The 21,998-nt window shown below is 39.2% G+C and overlaps 1 protein-coding gene across 9 annotated transcripts in view; it reads left to right on the top strand.

The window, feature by feature from the left end:
- The window catches only part of CPQ (carboxypeptidase Q), a 558,393-nt gene that overhangs the window by 173,529 nt on the left and 362,866 nt on the right, over window positions 1-21,998 (top strand). The window lies entirely within an intron of this gene.

Here is a 21,998-nt window from a genome sequence, read left to right on the forward strand (position 1 = left end):
CAGGAGATTTAGACACATTTTACATTTGAGTAACTTGATTAAGACTGTACCATAGGACATTTTGAGAAAGGTTTTTTGTTTTTTGTTTTTTGTTTTTTGATTTTCTGTTTTCCAATTTAAGAACTAACAGTCCTGATATAATTGAACTAGAAATAAAGAAAAAATACGTAGCTAAGGATTTCATAAGATCATGTTACTAAAGGTTGCAAAAGAGAACAGTGTGTTCCACTTGAGACCAGGCTGAGAGAATAAAAGGCAGAGAACTACCAACCAATATCCGAACACTGGCAGTAATGGCGTCAGCAAGGCCTCCACAGGCTTCGACCGTCTGCTTTGGAAGGGGGATTTTGAAAGACATCTTGGTTGTATTTCTGTGAGGCACATTTGTTTCCTATGCTTCCCTCTTGTCTCCTTCCTCCTTCTCTTTTTTCAGTACCTTCTTGTGCAAATAACAGTTTCTAAATTAGATTCCCTGTTACCTTACAACTTGAAAGGCAAAGGCACAGACAGTATCCTCCTGGCAACTATTTATGATATCTTTCCCTTCCAGAGATTTGCCCTGTGGCAGCTTCAATCCATTATCATCACTTCTTTTGCCCATTTTGGCAGTTCCCCAAGACCTAGTGAGGGAAAAACAGATCTGCAGATATGCAAACCTCAAAATCAAGACTTAGTTAATGAAATCACTCCTCCACTTGCCCTTGCCTGTTACTGAATCCTGCTCTAGATGGGATGGAAAAAGAGCATTGGTCATGCTGTCAAAAGCAGATCAGATTTCTCCACTGCTATTTCTTCCTTTCTTAATTAAAAACAAAACAAAGCATGACACAAAAGGAACAGACCAAAAAAAAAAAAAAAAAAAGACACAAGGTGAGAGCGAAGGTAGTTTGTACTGTTTTCGTATTTCATGTATTCAATCACATTTCTCTTAGCAAATATGACTGGAAATGGCCCTTTTTCCTTCTTTTCCCACCTTCTGGCATTAGATTGATGGGTGAAGATAAAAATACACTAGCCCTCCAAGAAGAGCTCCCACCTCCTTGCCCTCTTCCTTGCTCCTGCTTGCCTCTCTCTCTCTTTGTCTACCTCACTCTCTCCTTGAGTTCAGGGCTTAGAGAAATCTTTCACTCTTCTTTTGACAGGTGTCAGATAGACAGTATGAGCTCATTTAAGCTGAACTGTCTGGGAGAAACGAAATTTGTTCGGGAGAACAGCAATTTGGATGACAAGTGCCAGGACGCACCAGATGGCATGACTGGAGAAACTCTGATCAGGCTCCCAGCTCACGTTCCAGGTGGCCTCTCTGTCTCTCTCTCTTTCACCGCCCCCCCCCATTCCTATTCTTATGTGTTCATGGTTGACCCAAACAGAAACCTGGAAATACGAATGAAGTTCTTCTAAGTTCCCAAGCAAAAGAGATGGTAGCGACTCAGCATGAGATGTCCACATCCCCCCAAAAGAACAGCCACTGCTTACTTGCTATCACTTATGTTTATTATTCCCAGACCTGTTTGGGGAGGAGCATCAATTTTGAGCCCTGCTAGTTAGTTATTCAATAAACAAGTCTGTTACCTAAGCTGCAGACATTTTGACATTTTGGACACTCTCCCACTATGGCTATAGTTTGGCAGTTCTTGCCAAGATATGAGCAGAAGTGTCCTCAAACTTCTTCCCCTTTTGCCACACAGCCTGATATTTTGGGTTCTTACTTGCCTGAAAGGGAACGTACGGTCATAAATGTCATGGGAAGGTATTTAGTGGAAGGTAAACTTTTTTTGGTCCGTGTAAAACATTCTAAAATTCAAGGCTAGGGCACCGTGGCGAGCTCTAATCTATGAATCATTATATTCTTAACATACTCTGAGAACAGGAAGAGAGAGATCAACCTTCATAGACACAGGCGGAATTTCGCCTCTGAACACTGGTAAAATCATGTGACATTTGCTGTTCACTTATGTTTACAGTGAAATTCTTTCCCTCAACTTTGCTCTATACTGTTACTGGTCACTTGATAGACCTTCTGAAATAGCAAATTCAAGTTGATGTTTTAGGTACACAAATAAAGCAAATGTTTTTAGTGTTGGGTATAAGGGGTCTTTTGGTCTATATTTGCTTCACATGAGAACCTTTATTGTTTCCCAGCCTCTAGACTTTGGTTCTGAATTTACATGTTTTGGGAAGTTCGATGTTGTTGATAATTCAGTGATGAAACTTATTCACAGAAAAGGCTTATTGTGAGTGAAAAAATAAACTACCAAATAGTGTAAACAACACATACTTTTCTTTATTGTTTAATTGTGTGCTAAATGATACATGTGCTTAGTATTAGGAATCTCCTAGTTGAGGCAAAACCAGTTGATAACAATGCCATACCTGTATGAAGGTGGAAATTTTATTAAAAGTTCAGGTAGAAATCAGAGAGGAAGCCTCTGAGCACCTCCATATAGCTATCACAACCCCCATGTAGTGAGATAGTACCTCTGCTCTTCTCACCAAGAACTTTTGGGACTTTAGCGTATATTATTGTTATTATTTAAGACTTAGTTTTTAGAGCACTTGTACATTTACAACAAACTTGAAAGGGAGGTACAGAGATTTTCCATGTACCCACTGCCTCCATATGTGCATAGCCTCCCCCATTATCAGTATCACTCACCAGAATGGAAAATGTTTTTTTAAGTTTATTTATTTTGAGAGTGAGAGAGAGAGAGGGCACATGAGCATGTGCGCAAGTGGTGAAGGGACAGAGACAGAGAGAGGATCCCAAGCAGGCTACTCACTGTCAGCACAGAGCCCAAATTTGGGGCTGGATTGCAGGAACCTAGAAATCATGACTTGAGGTGAAATCAAGAAGTGGACACCTAACCTAGTGAGCCACCCAGGTGCCAGAGAATGGTAAAATTTTTCACCAGAGTTTACTTTAGGGTTCATTCTTGGTGTTGTAACATTCTATGGGTTTGGACAGGTGTATAATGACATATATCCATCATTACAGTATCATTCAGACTATTTTCTCTGCCCTGAAAATCCTCTGGGCTCTGCTTACTCATCTTTCTCTGCCCCTAGTCCTGGCAACCACCAATCTTTTTTATTATTTCCATATTTTGTCTCTTCTAGAATGTCATAAACCTGGAATCATACAATGGATAGCCTTTTCAGATTGGCTCCTTTTACTTAGTAATATACATTTAAGGCTCTTCCGTATCTTTTCACAGCTTGGTAGCTCATTTCTTTTTATCACTGAGTACTATTCCATTGTCTGGACATACCACAGTTTGTCCATTTACCTGATGAAGCACATCTTGATCATTTCCAAGTGATCAATTGGAATTCATTTGGAAATTATGAATAAAGCTGCTATAAACATCCATGTGTAGGTTTTTACGTGGACATAAGTTTTCAACTCCTTTGGGTAAATACCAAGGAGCACCATTACTGGATGGTGCATATTTAGGTGTGTAAGAAACTGCCAAACTGCCTTTCAAAGTGGCTGTACCAATTTGCATTACCACCAGCAATGAAATAGAGTTTCTGTTGCTTTACATCCTGGCCAGTATTTTGTGTTGTCAGTGTTTTAGATTTTGGCCATTCTAATGGAGTTTCGTACTTGTTCCCAGTTTACATATGATGTGTAGCATCTTTTCATATATCTGTTTGCTATCAGTATGTATTCTTTGGTGAGGTGTCTGTTAAGGGCTTTGGCTCATTTTTAAATCAAGTTGTTGATTTGGCTCATGTTCAAATCAAGCTGTTCTTCTTGTTGAGTTCTAAGAGTTCTTTGTATATTTAGGATAAACGTCCTTTATCACATGTGCCTTTTTCTCCAAGTCTTTGTCTTGTCTTCCAGTTTTCTTGATATTATCTTTGGCAGAGCAGTGTTTGATTTTAACGAAGTCAAGCTTACCAGTTCTTTCATGAGCTGTGTTTTTGACATTGTATCTAAGAAGGCATCACTGTACCCAGGTCATCTAGGTTTTCCCTTATGTTATCTTCTAGGAATCTTATATCTATGAATATAAACATGTAGATCCATGATCCATTTTGAGTTAGTTTTTTGTGAAGGGTGTAAGGTCTGTGTCTGGATTCATTTTTTTTGCATGTGGATATGCAGCATCTTCTGTTGAACAAGTTATCTATGCTCCATTGTATTGCCTTTGCTTCTTTGTCAAAGATCAGATGACTGTATTTATGTGAGTCTATTTTTGGAATCTCTATCCTATTCCATTGATCTGTTTATCTATTCTTTCACCAACACTCCATCCTGTTTTGATTACTGTAGTTTTAGGGTAGGTCTTAAAGTTGGGTAGTGCCAGCCCTTCAGCTTTGTTCTTCTTCAATATTGTGTTGGTTATTCTTAGCACATTATTTTTAACAAGTTTCGATTTCTGATTTTTAAGGACATATCAGCAGACATAGGAATGATAGTGGACATTTTGACACTGAAGGAAGAGACAGGAAAACTAAAGCGTAGCCACAAACTGGATTGCCATACTCTACAATGGTGGAAATTCATAAGTGTAACATTGAGTCCCCCAGAAAAGTTGTGTTGTATCTCCTTTTTAAGAAACAAGGTGGGGAGCTAAAGACCCAGTAAAAGTGTTGTATGTATAATTTACTTATTATAAGGAACTGGCTCATAAAATTATGCAGGGCGATAAGTTCCAAGATCTGTAAGTTGGAGATCCAGGAGCCTGAAGGCCTGAGAGCCAGTAAGGCCAATAATATGGTCCCAATCCAAAAGCTGGTGTGTTCTCCAGAAAAATTCCAGGTGGATTGAAAGTTAAATACTTAAAAATAAATACACTCCCACATATGTGGACAGACTAGTACTAGTGGGAGTCACTTTTTGACTGTTGATGGAATAGAAATGAAAAAGAGATGGACAGGTTCATTACTTAGATAGTTTTAGCTCTGATGGTGGGAATACCAATAAAGCTGAGGTTTAAAAATTCAGAAGAATGGAGAAAATGCTTTCCCATAAAAACAGAAGTCTAACAACTAGAAAGTATGAAGAGTTCATATGAAAAAAAAATCTGGTATGTTCGAGACCTGCGAGGAGCCAATGTTTCAGTTTGAAGGCAGGGAAAACTATGACCCCGTCTGAAGGCTGGGTAGGAGAGATTTTTACTCTGAGAGAGAAATCTTTTTGTTTATATAGACCTTCAACTGATTGGATGAGACCCACTCACATTGATCTCCTCCAGAAACACCCTCATAGAAATACCCAGAATGATGTTTGACCAAATATCTGGGCATCCCATGGCCCAGTCAAGTTGACACATAAAGTTAACCATTTCAGCCATCCTTCCAGTCAGTCATATTAAGATATCTTGCTATCTCTGGACAGCAGGTGGCTGTTGAGAAGGGCCAGGAAAAGGAGGCTGGTGGTATTGTCATAGGCCCAAGAATCCAGGGCAAAAACAATAAATCAAGCCCTGATAGAAGAATGCCTGGTTCTGGGAAATAGGTAGATTAGCTTCTAAATTATGTAAAGAATTCATCCATTCATTTGCTTCATTCTAGTCTCAACTCACATACTACTTCCTCAGGGGGACTGTCCCTAGACACTGTCTAAAGTAGTCCTTCAAGCTGCTCTCATTTATTTAAAAAAAATTATTGAGGGCCTACCCCTTGAAAGTCACTGGAAACTGAACAATGACTGTGAATAACAAACATGATTCCTGCTTTCATACATATTACACACTAGTGGGGGCAGATATAAGCTAAAAAAAAAAACAACAAAAAAGAATGTAATTTCTGATAGTGATAAATACTATAAGAAATAAAATAGAGTAATGTGGTAGTGTTGACTTGGGCATAGTAGTGATTGTACTAGCTACACTGGTCAGAAAAGAAAGACCTTTCTAGATCACATTCAGCTTAGATTTGAATGATGAGAAGGACATATTCATTCAGAGACCTGGGTGTAGAGCCCCTTGGGCCAGAGATAACAACTCAACAGGGAGAACCACTTGGCTTGTTCCAGGCATTGACAGAAGCTGATGTGACTGGAACAGAGGGAACAAGGGTTAGAGAGGTAGGAAGTGGCTGGCAAAATGGTCGGCAGGACCACATTTTCATGGAAGGTCATCTAGGCCTTGGTTTGGAGATTGCATTTTACCCTAATGGAAATGGGTTTTAAGCAGAGGAGTGATACAGACTGATTCATACTTTAGGAAATCCCTGACCTCTGGGTGGGACGTAGATTGCGGGGAGCAGGAATAGAAGTAAGAAGACCAGGCATTTATAAGGCTGTTGCCAGTGACTTGCTGAGAGATTATGAGAGTTGGACTGTGGTAGTAGCAGTGGAGACGGTGGTCAGTGGTCAGATTTGGCTGTTTTGTAGGCAAAGAATTCGAGACTGGCTGATTGATTGGATGTGGGAACAGGGAAATTAGGGATTCAGAGGTGATCGCTAGATTGTATTTTCTTAATGGCACTTATTTTTGTTGGAAATTATCTTATTTCATTGTGTACTTCTTTGCTTTCTGTCCCCTCCAAGTGAGAGAAGCAACCTTGCTTATCTTATCAGATACTGCCTAATCCTTAGTATCTAGAACAGGACCCATTGCCTTAAGTGAATACATATATAAATACTGATTGAGCAGTTTGTATGGAATAGGCCTGTCCTAAGACTGAGTTACAGAGGAGAACAAGACAGAGAGAACCTTTGCAGACATGTAGCCTGCATTCTGGTGGAGGAGACAGACAATAAAGATGTAAATTAAGTTGTTTCAGATTTTGGTAAGTGCTGTATTGAACAAAGGATCAATAGCGTGGTGCAGGAAAGATCTCTAGTTTCTCTGCATATGTTCTGCATATGTTCTGCATATGTTCATTAGATTGTAACTTCTGTGAAAGCAAGGACTAGGTCCTATATTCTTTGTATAGTGCTAAGCAGACAGTATGTACCCACAAGCCCTGGGATAGTCATGCCCAGAAGCCGTCCTTGGTTCCTGGTGGGCCTTAGTTCCCTTTTTTGTTGTTTGTGCGATGTGACCAGCTAGAGAAGTTGGCTAACTCCCTCCTTTTTCTTGTAGGTCAACAACACCTAGACCCATGGGCCTGTGTCTGGACAGACCTATAATTTAACTGATCCCCTGGCTTTGGGTTGTTAATAAGCATGGGAAGCCCACCTATGGATTTGCCAAGCCACACATGGCCTTGCCGCAAATTTGTCAGCAGATAGCGCCTCAAGGCCACTAGGGAAGAATTAAGTCTGTAGGGGAATAAACTTAGGCCAATAAAGAGGGAGTGCCAGAAAGCAGTGGCCAAAGGGATCGGAGGAGCATCTGCATGTTTATCAAAAAACAAAACAAAAAAGTCCCACCCCTTCCTCCTCTACTTAAGAAACATATTTAGACCTTTTCTTATGAAGTCATTTCTTCCACAGTATCTGCTTTGAACAGAAAATTTTCAAAAGAGCTTTATCTGCCCTCAAGCAGTCTTTTCCTGGGATAAGGAATTACCCTTAGGCACAATTAGGGGAAAATTTTTACCTGGGTGGTTGGTCCTCTATCAAAATGAAAAGTGAAAAATGAAAAATCTTCCTGAACTAGAGTAAGCATGGAATGCTCCAGTAGCACAGTATTGTGCAGTTGTCCTTTTACACACTACTGTGATGCGTTTTAGCCAGAACAGACTTTTTGGTTGTCAGATAGTCAATAAATACTTATTACATGCTTCCTGAATAGTGGTTCTCCACTGGGAACTGTTCCTCAAGGTTTGCCTTTGTGTTACTTTTCTTGCCTGCATGTTCCCCATAACTCAAGATCGCTGACCCATTTAGCACCTTCAGGAGGAAAGGAAAGTGAGGCTGATCAGAAAGCAGACTAAGAAGAGAGGAGCCATGAAAATGTTTATGCCGTGAAAAACAGCTTAGCATAAGGCTAAGGAGACAGTAGAGAATTCATAATTCAAAGTGGATTGTTTCAGTAAATGATGCCCTGCAATTTGAAGGTCTGACTGTTTCCTTGTTGATAAGCACCATAGTCAGAAGTCTCTTTATTTTGACTTAGGTCAAAACAAGTGTAGAGCATTGACCACGGGAGGACACTCTGCTAGGAGTGAGGTAGGATACTGAGATCCATCCAGTCTTCGGGGGCCTCAGTGTTGAGTGCAGAGATGTGTACATGAAGACTTCATGTCAAGGAAGGCTATGCTAAGATTCGTAAGAGAGATACGAAGTCTTGTGGGAACACAGGGGAGGGAGATACTTCTTGGAGGAATCCAGGCCTGGCTGGGGATCCTTCCACACACTTTATCCCAGCTCCTAATTTTGAGCGTTCCTCTTGGATTATTAGTTTTCTCTAGCTTGTGGCAGGCCTCATCAAGCCTGGTATGTGTGTCTGTGTTTGCTTTTATCAGATGATCTTCTACCTACTTTGAGTTTACCCTTTGTTTCCAATTCCTTGCTTAACTTCAGAGTTCTTTGCACAACAGGGTCAAATATTCGGAAAGTTACTCCTTTGTTTCCTACCCAAATGAAGATCACTGATGCAAAATTGTATGAGCAAAATGGATATGACTAAAGTCACCACTACTGGGTAGTTCAAAAGAAGAAACCTCCCACTCCCTCTACTCTTACCAGCTTCTTTCCTTCTCTCCCATCAAGGCAAATAGGTTGCTAGTGCACTAATTTCCCAGCTGTTATAATCAAGTGCCTCCTTTCCTGCGATGCAGAAAGCTGTGTCTATCTCTCTACTTCCAAGGTGACTGAAACATTTAACTGGTTTTGAGAATTAGTTACTTTTTAAAATAGGCAGTTTTGAGCAATCCACATAAATATTTTGCTTGACTCCCCCTCCCCCACTGCCAACCACTGTATCCAAGTCAGTATTCTTAGATGTAATCACTGATGTGAGTTTTTAAGAAATTACAGATTTCTTTTCCATGCATGGACATGTATGTGTACAAATGTTATGTAAATGTGTAGTTTTATGTTTTTTCTATCAACTCAGTGTAGAAATCTTTTTACATCAGTACATGTAGCGCTAATTCATTGCTTTTATTTTTCATTTTTTCCCCTCTTGATATGATATGTGTTTTTCTAACTCTTTCTATGCCTTATAATTTTTGCTTGAATGCCAGACATTGTTTTCAAAAGCTGTGGAAGGTTCATAGGTTTACCTTTCCTCTGCTACACAGATTAAGTTGAGGGACTGAGTACCTTAATCCAAGCATATATTATGTTGCTTCAGAATAGGTTAAGACTCAGTCTACTTTCACTTTGCCCTATTTTTGTAGTATGGGCCTTCAGGGCTTTCGGTCAAAAGCCTGGTAGATCTTTGAATCCTTAGCACTGAGAGACCGCAGAATTTCTGGTCTGCTTTTGAGAAATTTCAGCTTAGTTCTTATAGTTTTCTGCAGGCAGCTTCAGAACTTGACAAAAAAACTTGCCGGGGAGACCAACTCTGTGGTCAGGGCCCCTCACATTTCCAATTTTGTCACTGAAGTTCAAATGGTTGCCAGAGGATCTGCTAGTTTCTCAGTCCCAGCAGCTGCCCTCTGCCCAGGCCTATTCTGATTCTGTCTCCCTGATCCTCTAGAGTGAGCCAACTCAGGAGTGACAAATGGTCCCTATAGGTAGCTGCATATACTTTGGCCACCTCTGAAATCTTTTCATTCTGGAATTTTACTTTTTCATAGTCCTCTTTGCTTTAGTAACTCTAATGTTTTTAATGTAACTATTTTTGTAGTTTATTTGACTTTTCTTATTGTTTTAGTGGGAATGTTGGCCTGCCATGAACAACTCTATATCCAGAAGTAGAACTTTCTCTTATTGTTTTTAGCTTCTGCAGATTATTTCATTGCATGATGTACTATCTTCTGTAGTTTATTTAGCCATTCCCCTGTTTATGGACATGCTGAGTATTTTAATTTTTCACTTTTACAATCTTGCAATTAAAATTCAAGTACATGCATGTTTGTGCACTTATTTACTTATGGCAATTCCTAATATCTGGAATTTCTGGATTGAAAAATATGGATTTTTAGTTTTAATAGAGATTGCTGAATTGTTCTACAAAAATGAGTTACATTTGAATCTCAGGGTGGAGGCTCTCTCTCTACTGGACCAATGCTTTTTAGGTCAGTATCTGATCTAATAGCTTGAACCTAGTACCAAATAGTTTTCCTAGGAACATGCAGAGGCCTATTAACTCTTTTAGAGATGCTGAGCACACTGAGGGTTTACCTGCTATGTTGCCCTTGCCACTGTGACCCCAGTGCTCTCCTGAGGATACATTCGGTACTTTTACAATGTGTTAGATGATCATGTGCTGGATAAGAGTTCAAAAAATTCTCTAAGACACCAAGGGAGTGATGTAAGCACTGAGGAGACATTCAGTAGAAAAAAACAAATCACTAAGAATAGCATATTTTCAATACAAGAGATCTCGCTCTCCCTCTCGCTCTCCCTCTCTCTCTCTCTTCCTCTCAATTTCCCAGTTGAAAAGCTTAGCTATGATTGCTCTGAGAGAATACCGGCCACTGCTTCATAGCTGTGGGACCTGCTCTTTGTTCGTATGACTGATTTTCCCATGTGCATGCTATAACATCAGTCCTTTGGATTGTTTGCTCAGTATGTTTGAATACCTTTTGAGATCCTCTCAAGCTCTTTGGCCCAGTAGCCATTTCTTTTCCTGGTAGGGCATGGAGAGTAGTAGTAGGAAGGTAGTCTTTTCTAGGCACTTATTAGTGTCAAGCAGTGGGAATGATTGGTGCTGTGAACTTGGGGTGCGCAAATGTGTTCAGCCCATAGGAGCTCCTCCTATTCATAGGGCAAATCTGCTGAGAGTTATCTTGGGTCTCCTTTCACTCCAGGATAGATTTAACCTCTTGGCTGAATAGGTAGGAGGTAGGATAAATCTCAGGCCTCTGGACACTAAACCTGAAATTCTAAAAGAAAATTTCTTACTCTTTTTCCCCTTTGCAGTTGCTTAGTTTTAGGCAACATCCATACACTCTCTTTTGCACTGAGACAAAAAAAACTGTGATGCTTATTTTCCATTCTAATAAATGGATCATCAATGTGCATTTTCTGGTAATAAATACGTGTTTACTTTGAATTAAAATATTTGATATTTTATTAGATATAAATAAATAAATATCCAGTATAATATTGGATATAATGATGTCAGTTTAATTCTTTGAAGTATAGTGAGGGAGGGGTCAGAAGGAAAGCAGGCTCCTCAGGACTCATTCATTTATTCACTCTTCATTAAACAGTTATGAAATCCCTACCAAGCATGAGATCTCGGGCTTTGGACTGGTGATAGGAAATGAATGAGGCTGTGATATTTTTGTTGGTACTCTGACATAAAAATTGTCTAGATTGAATTCTAAGTCAGCATGAGCCTTTTAGAATTTAGAAAATAGAAACCAAACAAAAATACTCCAGTTAGGAGCAAAATTGTATAACCAGTTGTGTGAAAAAGTACTCTTCTTTTTACCAGTATTTTAGAATCTTATGACTAAGACTAAGCAGAAAATTGGGAAGAACAGTAAAGGGGCAAGAAGTTAATGGAATGGGGACAGAGCTGAGAGGACAAAATTTGAACTGAAGGAGGAAAAGCAACAAGGGTTGAGGAAGGTTGTTTAGGTCACTAGGATTACAAGATCTTCTATTTCCTAATCAGTACATTGTGACCCTGAGGATGTAAAGACATGATGAGGATATCACTGGGGTGTGATAAATTCTTTCCATTCTCACTTCCCTTTGCTAATTTTGGCATCAGAGTTGTCACAGAGAATATGCTCAACAGGGTATGGAGATACATCTTAAACAGGTGTGCCTATTCTTAAGCAAACTTGATATGTTCAAATTCCAATTTATTTACTTAACACAAATTAGATGATTATCCCGAATGCCTGGTACCCAGTAGTCCTTACACTGGGGATGCACATGACAAACACATTGGTCCAGCACTCTGGGCGTGAGAAGCCTTGAGGATGGGCAAGCTGGGATATACCCAACCATGTTGTAAAATAGTATATGATTAAGACTTTAAAGAAATGCAAACAAAATATTGTGGATGTTCAGATAGGACAGTACTTCTGGTTGTTGGGGAATTGAGTAGAGGGAGGCAAATAAATTAGAGAAGTTTTCATGAAGGGAAGAGTATTTTAACTGATCACGGGAGAAGATTTGAATGTCAACAACTGATGAATATCAACAGAGATGGAGGATGTGGACATTACTGGTGAGGAAACAGCAGGAACAAAGCCATAAAGAAGGAGAACTTGTCTGATGACTACCCGTGTTTAATGGGGTAGGGGTAGGGGTGGAGGATGCAGAGGAGCAATGTACTCTGGGGTCACACAGTATAGCTTCATATCCCTTCTTATAAATATGGACTAGACCCATGCTACCTGACCTTTCTGAGTCTCAGACTCCCCATCTTTAAAATGAGGATAATATTATTATAATAATATTGATTTTGCTTTTTTGTGTGGTTTGATATTTTTTTTGGTGAAGATTGTTTGTAATCTATGTAAGCTTTCTGGCTCTTAATAAATAGCAAATATTATGGCAAATAGGTTGTCTCAATTTGGGGTAATGGTATTAGATAAGACAAGAAAAGTAGTCTATAATCAACTTTTAGATGGCTTTAAGGAGCTAGTTTAAAAATACAGACTTTAATTTATATGTAGGGATAGGGGAGCCATGGAAAATTTTTGACCAGGGAATGATGTGATTTAAGTTTACAATTTAAAATTTTGTACTGATAGCAATGCTGATACTAGATTCATTGTAGAATAAAATATCAAAGAACAATTAGATAATGGAGAATGCTGTCAGACACTGCTAATCACACCCGAGTATGTGTTCTTTCTTCCTTCACAGTAATAAAATCCCTGATTTTTAGTTGTAAACTTGGCCATCTAGAGTAAAAACTGTATTTCCCAACTTTCCTTGTGGCTAGGCGTAGCTATGAGACTGTGTTCTGGCCAGAAGTATCATGCAACATGCCTAGAAGTTGGCTGGAACACAACCTTTCCTTCCATCACTTTTCTTATGTCACTTAGATAATCTGCTATCTTGGTCTTGGTCTGGTTCTGGCTGCTCATTTGGATCCATGGATTGTCATTACAGCCCTAGACTGAATTTCACCAACTTCTCCATGAGAGAGGATTAAACTATCTTGAAGCCACTGAGACTTTGAGATACTGTTACTTGCAGTAGAATCTAATCCTAGCCAACTCAGAGATAGGAATGGGAATATGAACGGGAGCTTAGTTTCTAGGATTTCAAGCCAATATCAATAAAGGAAGCAAGCAGGAAGATGATCCTTTTGGCTTGGGGTCCAATCCAGGCAGAGATGTTAGATGATTAGCAACCAGTGTTAGGGGCCTGGAAGAGAGGTCGGAGTGGGGGATTATAGACTTGGAGTGGGAAACAGGCCTCTAAATAGCTCTGATAACTGACCTTATTGGAGGGGATGAAATTTCCAAGGGAGTAGAGTGTAGAAAGAGTGTGAAAAAATAAGTGCAAAAAACCGAAGCCTGACCCTCGGTGAGGTCTCTACGCATGGAGGAGGAAGAAGCAAGAGAGATAGTGAGGTGAGGAGATGCATGGCGATTGTGAGGGTCAAAGAAAGAAGGATTGAGACTGAATTGGAGAAGCTTATTTCTTTTGCACCTGGCAGGAAATGTGCAAGAAGAAAAAGAATTTCCAGGTTTCCCATAATTAAGAATGTATGGATTATACATGTTCGTTAATGGATAAAATGTTATTTTATTGAATTTTTCAGGAAGGACTTTGATTCCAGACCATAGAGTTATTTTCTGCTGTTAAGAGCTTTGGTTAGGCTCTTCTTGGTGAGCAGGTGCATACCAAAGTATCTCAATGAGAGAATTACCGAAGAATTCCACAGAGGATGGATGGTCTTGGTTAGAAAGTCACTTAATGGTTTTAAAGCTGTGAGTAGATGATCATGCTGCTTAAACAACAGACCATGAAGATTGAGAACTCATGAATGGTTTTGGTATTAGCATCAAATAAAATTAATAAGAAATTAGATTTGACACGTTATAATAGCATGCATAATTATCTTTGGACTTGGTGATAACAGGTCATCTAGTAATGGGCCATAAGTGGTAATACTCAGTATTACTTTTGCCTGAACATATGCCAGAAATTTATGGGGATAGCTGTAAGAGGGAATAATGAGAAATATGAGGGAAAGGAAGGTTTGCGCTAAGAGGAAGGATGGGGAGGAGGAGGGCACTGTTCCTTCCTCTCCCGCTTCCTAACTAGCTTATTCTAGAGCTGGAGGCCTAAAGTGACTTGCCCTCAGTTGAGCACCTAGGATGTCAACCAGCACCAGTCCTCACCCTCCAGGGCCAGCAAATCTGCCAGCAGTATTCTCTCATTTAGAAAAGATGAAAGATATCGCTATCTGTGGTTCCCTGATTTCCTGAGATGTCTTCAAGACTTTATGCATGGGCCAACCCAAAACTTTTCTGCTCCCCGCCAACAGGAGAGGAGGAGGCTTCAGACCTTCAGTGATTATAGTTATCCGCACTCATCAGGAGTTTAAAGGGACAGGTCTCTGTTTATAAAGGATACAGGTATCTTGAACAGGGTGTTGACCTGAGCAGCAGTATACAAAAACAGTTACGTCTTCCATGTTTTCAAAGATGAAACAATGCAGAGTGTAGGACCATAAGAAACCCCAAAGAGTCACAAACCATGATAACAAAATAACATTTACTGTCATATCTTCCAAACCGAGAGGAGTGCTTAAAATATTTGCTGGATGAATTTTGGGTAAATATTCTTATTTCTGTAATATGTAAAACTTCATCTTAAATGTAACCTATGCTCTGTATTTTCAAACATAAGGAAAGGAACACTAGTAGCAAATTGGAGGAATGGGATGGGGGATGAGGCATAGCTTGGGGAGAGGAGTGAGAGATAGCATGTATTCTCCATAAAATATTCATTGTAGGTATTGGCAAAATCTTGGTTCACATTTCAGTTCCTTTAATACTTTTTTTTAATGCCTATTTTTGAGAGAGAGAGAGAGAGAGAGAGAGAGAGAGAGAGAGAGAGAGAAAGAAAGAATGCATGCGAGCAGGGAAGGGGCAGAAAGAGGGAGAGGATTAGAAGTGGGCTCTGTGCTAACAGCAGGGGATCCAGTATGGTTACCATGAGATCATGACCTGAGCCAAAGTTCGATGCTTAACTGGACTGAACCACCCAGGGGCCCCAGATTTTGGTTCCTTTGATTGCTAATTGTGTGATATAGGGCAAATTACTTAAATTTGAGCCAAAAGTGTCTTAATTTTTAAAATATGAGTAACAATGCCTACCTTTTATGATTTTGTAAAAGTAAAGAAGTTTTATGAGACTCTTCTTAGTAAATTCTAAGTGACAATGCAAATGTTGGACGTTATTATTGATACTAATAGCAATAGTAATAACAATTGTAGCAGTGCCAGGGAGTGGGGTCTGTGGAGGAAGGCGCGAGTGGAATGCTTATGTGGAATATATGGGCTTTGGGCCTCTGGATGTATAGGAAGAGGGGTGGCTCCAAACAGTAGAATAATAATGATGGCTGCTATTTTAAATTACAGTGTGCCAGGCATCCTGTATAAGCTGTTTTACAGACTCACCAACACTCTGAGCTAGATACTATCTCCATTTACAAATGAGAAATCTGAGGCTGAGCCTGGTTATGAAAGCTACTCTATAGATCATACTGTTATTGTCAAAAATGGATTTGACCCCTGGTTTCTCTAGTTCATATGATGACTATACCTCTTCAGAATTCAACAGAGAATCAACACTTCCTTGAATGACAGCTGAGTCACGCTGAATACTTCAAAAGGCCAGCCCTCCTACTCAGACCCTGTGAGTCAGCCTGGACTAGAGAGGCAGGTATGGAGAGTAAGGCACTGTGATAAACTGACTCTGTCTTGGGGGAGAACAGAGGAGGAGGCTTTGCTTAGCTTTGACTTAGTTTTGAGCAGCACATAGATGATGTGCTGAGATACCCAGGTGTCTCTTTCCTTGACAAGTGCATGCAAAAGGAGCCCAGTGGGACCTTTTCTGGTGTTTGTGGTCGATATGCTACCTGTGGAGGGTGGCCATTTATTGAATTCCTATTCCACTCAACTTCAGTTCATTTGACTTTGGAGGAGCTGCAACATGCCCTTGCCTCTTAATCTGGGCTTTCTCTGGAGTTGCTGTGTGACTGATTCTTTGTCAGACTTAGCTGGAAATTCAGATGATATCGATTTTAAATATATCCATGGAGTTTGAGAACAGTTACTGCACAGACGAGAAAGAGAGGTTAAATTTTTCCTAAACTTAAGTTGTCTGTGTTAAACTCATCATCTACTAGTAATGGACATCATTATTGAAATAATAACTTATGTCTTATTCATCCATCCGTCAAACATTTATTAAAAGCCTACCATGTATTAGTGTGCATACAAAGTGCTAGGCATATAGAGATAAATAAATATATGAACAATGCTTGTTCTAGAGTAGCATGGAGAGCCTGAGGGTGGTATTCGGGTTTGTCGGGGAAATACGTGCTCAGCAAGCTTTTGCAAATGTGTGAAATTTTTTTTTCCTTAGAGGACAGGAATTGCATTTGTTTTGCTCACAGATATAGCATATCTTCACAGAATCTAGCACAGAAAATGGCTTAAGAACCCAAGACGTTTTGTGAGTTGACTTAATATTTCAAATATTATATTATTATAACGTATTATTGATGTTTCCACCTACATGATCAAGTGGCCAGAATGAGTTCATTCAACCCTCAAGTCCTTTTTGCCCCTTTTAGTGAGCTGGAAATTTTGGTTGCCAAAGTCAACCTGGTAGCCAAATGTTTAAATTTTGGTAATTAATGATTGTGCTTAGTCACAGGTTTGATGAGTGATTTATTTTTAATAAAAGCAGAACGTTCATGACAAGCTCAGCAAATCTGTTGGCAGTTTTAAGGCATTACACCAGGTTGCTTAGGAAAAATTCCCAGCAAATGATACCTATTAGATTCTATAATATTCTTGCAAGGCAACTAAGAAAATAATTTTTAAAATTATGTCTATTTTGCTATTTAAAAGCAGAAATTACCTGAAAAGGGAAAAAAATTGTGGGGAATTGAGTAGATATTTGATGATTTTTTTTTGTAATTCAAAGGAGTAGTAGATTTTGATTTCTCCCAAAAGTTAAACCGTAGTTCTAAAAGTGGAAATAATAGTTTCCATTTGATTACTAAATATTTTAGAGTTTTGACTTACCTATTTTTTGATGATTTTAGTTACCCCTTCCTTTTAAAATTCAAACTCTAAATTTAAGGCTATACCTCAATAGAGTGTTTATGAAGTGGGTTAAAGCTTAGGGAATGTTCCAGTGCAATCTAAAACCACACCAAGTACCAGAGGTTTTATGTTTGAAAAGTGTTCTAATCAGTGATGGATTTGGAATTATTGCCAGGTGATTCTTGAATCTTTAGGCCTAGGCCTTATGAATACATTATCCAGATGTTTATAAAAAGCCATTCTACTAATGTCCTGTTTATACTTTGACTTTGTGGTAAAGAAATACATTTGCCTACTTCAAAGTACCAGATGAAACTATTTTACATCAACTAAATATTATACTCGAGCTGTTCAACAGCCCTTCACCCTCACTCCCTCTGCCTTAAAGGGACTTATTCCCTATCATCACCTATTTTCTCCATGACATATGACAGGAATTCAGCCTGTTTTGTGGAATTTTGTGTGAATACTAAGTCCTTGGTAATGTTTCTTATTTCTTTACTAGCTTTTCTACTTTCACCCAAATGTATTGTCTCTTGGAAATAAAAGTTTCATTTCTCAATTTTTAAAGCCAGATTATTAATTGAAACTATTCAATATGAATGCAGGAACACCCACTAATTCCTCAAAACCCAGCAGCAGAATCTAATCCTTTGAAAAATCTGTCTGCTTTACTTATCACTATTAATCAGTTTAAGATGACTTAGAAAGGTATAATGGGAGAAAGAAATAGGAAAAAAAAGAGGAGAATGAAACAATATTAAAGCTGACATTTTATATTCAGGTTGGGAAGGTAAAAAGGAAAAAAACCTTCTTTTACTTTTTCATATATTTTTTGAGTAGTTTTGCCGCATAAATTTACATATATACTATTGGGCTTGGCGTATATACACAATTTTGAGACATGTTTTAGCCATTTTCTGTGTCATTACATATTCTTCAAAATATGGTGCTTAATGGCTGCAGAGGTATTCGTGATGACTTTACCATCCTTTATTTGATCTTTCCTATTTTTCTATGGTGCCTAATCTCAGTCCCACGGTGATTCACATCCACCCTCGGTCTTCACTGAGCCCCTCTCGGCTCACTATTATTAATTAGTGCTGGTCACCAAACAATTCTGGCTCTTCATTTTCTACACATAAAAGAGCACTGCGCTTTCTGGCACCATTGGGTTTTGGTGAGACGTGTGACTTTTTCTAGCCAAGGAGATGCAAGCAGAGCATTAATTATTGACGAGAGATCTTCCAGAGTGCTTTGCCCCCTGCCACAGTAAGCAGCAGCATCTGGAGAGCTGGCTACTCCATGAGCCTGAATCCCAGAGTGAGGGAGAGGCCGAGGTGAGCACCCGAAGAACTGGGATGGATAGGTAGTGTGAGCATAAAATAAAACTTTATCTTGGGAGTTCCAGTCAAAGATGGCAAAAAGGAGGCTCCTAAACTCATCTTCTTCCACATACCCACCGAATCAGCAGCTACTCATGGAGCAGTTCCCTCTGAAAGAAATTCAAAAACTAGCTTAGTGACTCCTACAGATCAGACAAACAAGAAAACACCCTCACTGAAATGGGTAGGAAAGACTAAAACACACTCTGCCTACAGACCTCAACTCTAGTAGAGTGATATATGGTTGGAAGGTATTTCACAACACCCAGCTTTTTCCTGAGGAGCAAAGTGTTTGTACCCAACACCTTTTGTACCCAGCTTTTAAGACTTCCACCTGAGGGACAGGCTCTCATAACATCTGCCACTGAAAGCCAACATGACTTCTGTACAGGAGACAAAGAAAAGCAAAGACAAAGTTCTGAAAGGGCTTGTGAGGACTCACTGTGGCTATCCACCTCAGCATCAGCACAGCGGGAGTAGATAGAAATACTTACATCTCAGTATTTCCCTGAGAATCCTATTTGCATATTTTAAAAGCTCCTGCCTGATCCTGGCTTCTAAAATATATGTCTAGGGGTTGACTGCAATCCTCCCCAGAGACTGATGAAGCAGGAGACACCATCTTTGTGTTCTTCCTCTGGCCTACTCCACATCGCTGTTGTCTCCCTGGAAGCTGCATGTGCACACATCTGGCACCTCAGCTTTTGTCGCTGCCACCCAGAGGATACACCCTGGGATTGCCTGGCTCTAGTGGCCAGTAGGACCTGATTTTTTTTTTTAATTAGAAAAAAATGAATCCCAGTACAGCTAACATACAATGATGTATTAACTTCAGGTGTACAATATTGTGATTCAACAAGTTTACACATTACCCAGTGCTCATCATGATAAGAGTATTCTTAATCCCTTTCACCTATTTCACTTAACACCCTTCCTACCTCCCCTCTGGTAACCATCTGTTAAGTCTCTATAATTAGAGTCTGTTTTTTGGTTTGTCCCTTTTTTTCTTGGTCCATTTGTTTTGCTTCTTAAATTTCACATGAGTGAAATCATATGGTGTCTTTTTCTAACTGACTTATTTCACTTACCATTGTACTCTCTAGCTCTATCTGTATTTTTGCAGATGGCAAGATCTTATTCTTTTTTATGCTGAGTAATATTCCGTTGTATAGATATACCACATCTTTATCCATTCATCTATTGATGAATACTTGGGCTGCTTCCACAATTTGGCTGTTGTAAATAATTTTGCAGTAAACACAAGGGTACATATATTTTTCCGAATTAGTGTTTTTTTCTTCTTTTTATTCTTCGGTTAAAAATCCAGTAGTTGAGGGGCGCCTGGGTGGCTCAGTCGGTTAAGCGTCCAACTTCGGCTCAGGTCATGATCTCACAGTCCGTGAGTTCAAGCCCCGCGTCGGGCTCTGTGCTGACAGCTCAGAGCCTGGAGCCTGCTTCGGATTCTGTGTCTCCCTCTCTCTCTGACCCTCCCCTGTTCATGCTCTGTCTCAAAAATAAATAAATATTAAAAAAAAAAAATCCAGTAGTTGGAACACTGGATCATAGGGTAATTCTCTTCTTAATTTTTTGAGGAAACTCCATACTGTTTTACACAGTGGCTCTACCAGTACATTCCCACCAATAGTGCAGAAGGGTTTCTTTTTCTCTATATCCTTACCAAGACTTGTTTTTTTGTGTTTTTGATTTTGGCCATTCTGATAGGTGTGAAGTGATATCTCATTGTGGTTTTGATTTGCATTTCCCTGATGATTAGGGATGTTAAGCATCTTTTCATTTGTCTGTTGGCCATCTGTATGTCTTCTTTGGAGAAGTGTCTTCTCACGTCCTCTCCCATTTTTTATTTGGATTATTTGGGGTATTTTTGGTGTTGAGTTGTGTAAAATCTTTATATGTTTTGGATATTACCCTTTATTGGATATGTCATTTGCAAATATCTGCTCCCATTCAGTAGGTTGTCTTTTGGTTTTGTTGTTTCCTTTGCTGTGGAGAAGCTTTTTATTTTGATGTAATCCCAATCATTTTTTTTTTTTTTTGCTTTTATTTCCCTTAAGAGACATATCTAGAAAAATGTTGCTATGGCCAGTGTCAGAGATATTACTGTCTATGCTCTCTGCTAGGATTTTTATAATTTCAGGTCTCACATTTAGGTCCTCAATCCATTTTGAATTTATTTTTGTGCATGGTGTAAGAAAATAGTCCAATTTCATTCTTTTGAATGTAGCTGTCTAGTCTTCCCAATATCATTTGTTGAAGAGATTCATTTTCCCATTGCATATTCTAGCATTGTTTGTCAAAGATTAATTGACCATTTAATTTTGCATCTATTTCTGGATTCTGTTCTGTTCCATTGATCTATGTATCTATTTTTGTGCCAATACCATACTGTTTTGATTACTACACCTTTGCAATATAACTTGAAATCTGGAATTGTGATACTTCCAGCTTTGTTCTTCTTTTTAAGATTGCTTTGGCTATTTGGGGTCTTTTGTGGTTCCATACAGACTTTAGGATTATTTCTTCTAGTTCTGTGAAAAATGCTGTTTGTGTGATAGGCTGTGATTGATAGGGATTGCATTAAATTTGGAAACTGCTTTTACATTTTAACAATATTTTTTCTTTATTTTTACAATGTTCATTATTTATTTTGAGAGAGAGAGAGAGAGAGAGAGAGAGAGCGCGCCAGCATGCATGAGCCAGGGAGGGTCAGAGACAGAGAGACAGAGAATCCCACAGAGTCCAACGTGGGCTCAATCCCATGACCTTGGGATCACGACCTGAGCCTAAATCAAAGTCACATGCTCATCTGATTGAGTCACTCAGGTGCCCCAACAATATTTGTTCTTTCAATCCATGAGCATGAAATTATTTTTTTAATTTTTTAAGTGTTTATTTATTTTTGAGAGAGACTGTGTGTGTGTGTGTGTGTGTGTGTGTGTGTGTGTGTGTGAGCAGGGAGGGGGAAAAGAGAGAGGGAGACACAGAATGCAAAGCAGACTTTAGGTTTTGAGCTGTCAGCACAGAGCCTGATGTGGGAGTCAAACTCACTAACGGTGAGATCATGACCTGAGCAGAATTTGGACACTTAACCCACTGAGCCACCCAGGTGCCCTGCATGTAATATTTTTCCATTTGTTTGTATCATCTTTAATTTCTTTCATTGGTGTTTTATAGTGCTCAGAGTATAGGCCTTTCACCTCCTTGGTTAAGTTTATTCCTAGATATTTTATTATTTTTGGTGCTGTTTATAAATAGAATTGTTTTCTTACTCTTTCTTTCTTCTGCTTTATTATTAGTGTATAGAAATGCAATGAA

This window comes from Neofelis nebulosa, chromosome 14, assembly GCF_028018385.1.
Source record: "Neofelis nebulosa isolate mNeoNeb1 chromosome 14, mNeoNeb1.pri, whole genome shotgun sequence".
Classification (NCBI taxonomy): Eukaryota; Metazoa; Chordata; class Mammalia; order Carnivora; family Felidae; genus Neofelis; species Neofelis nebulosa.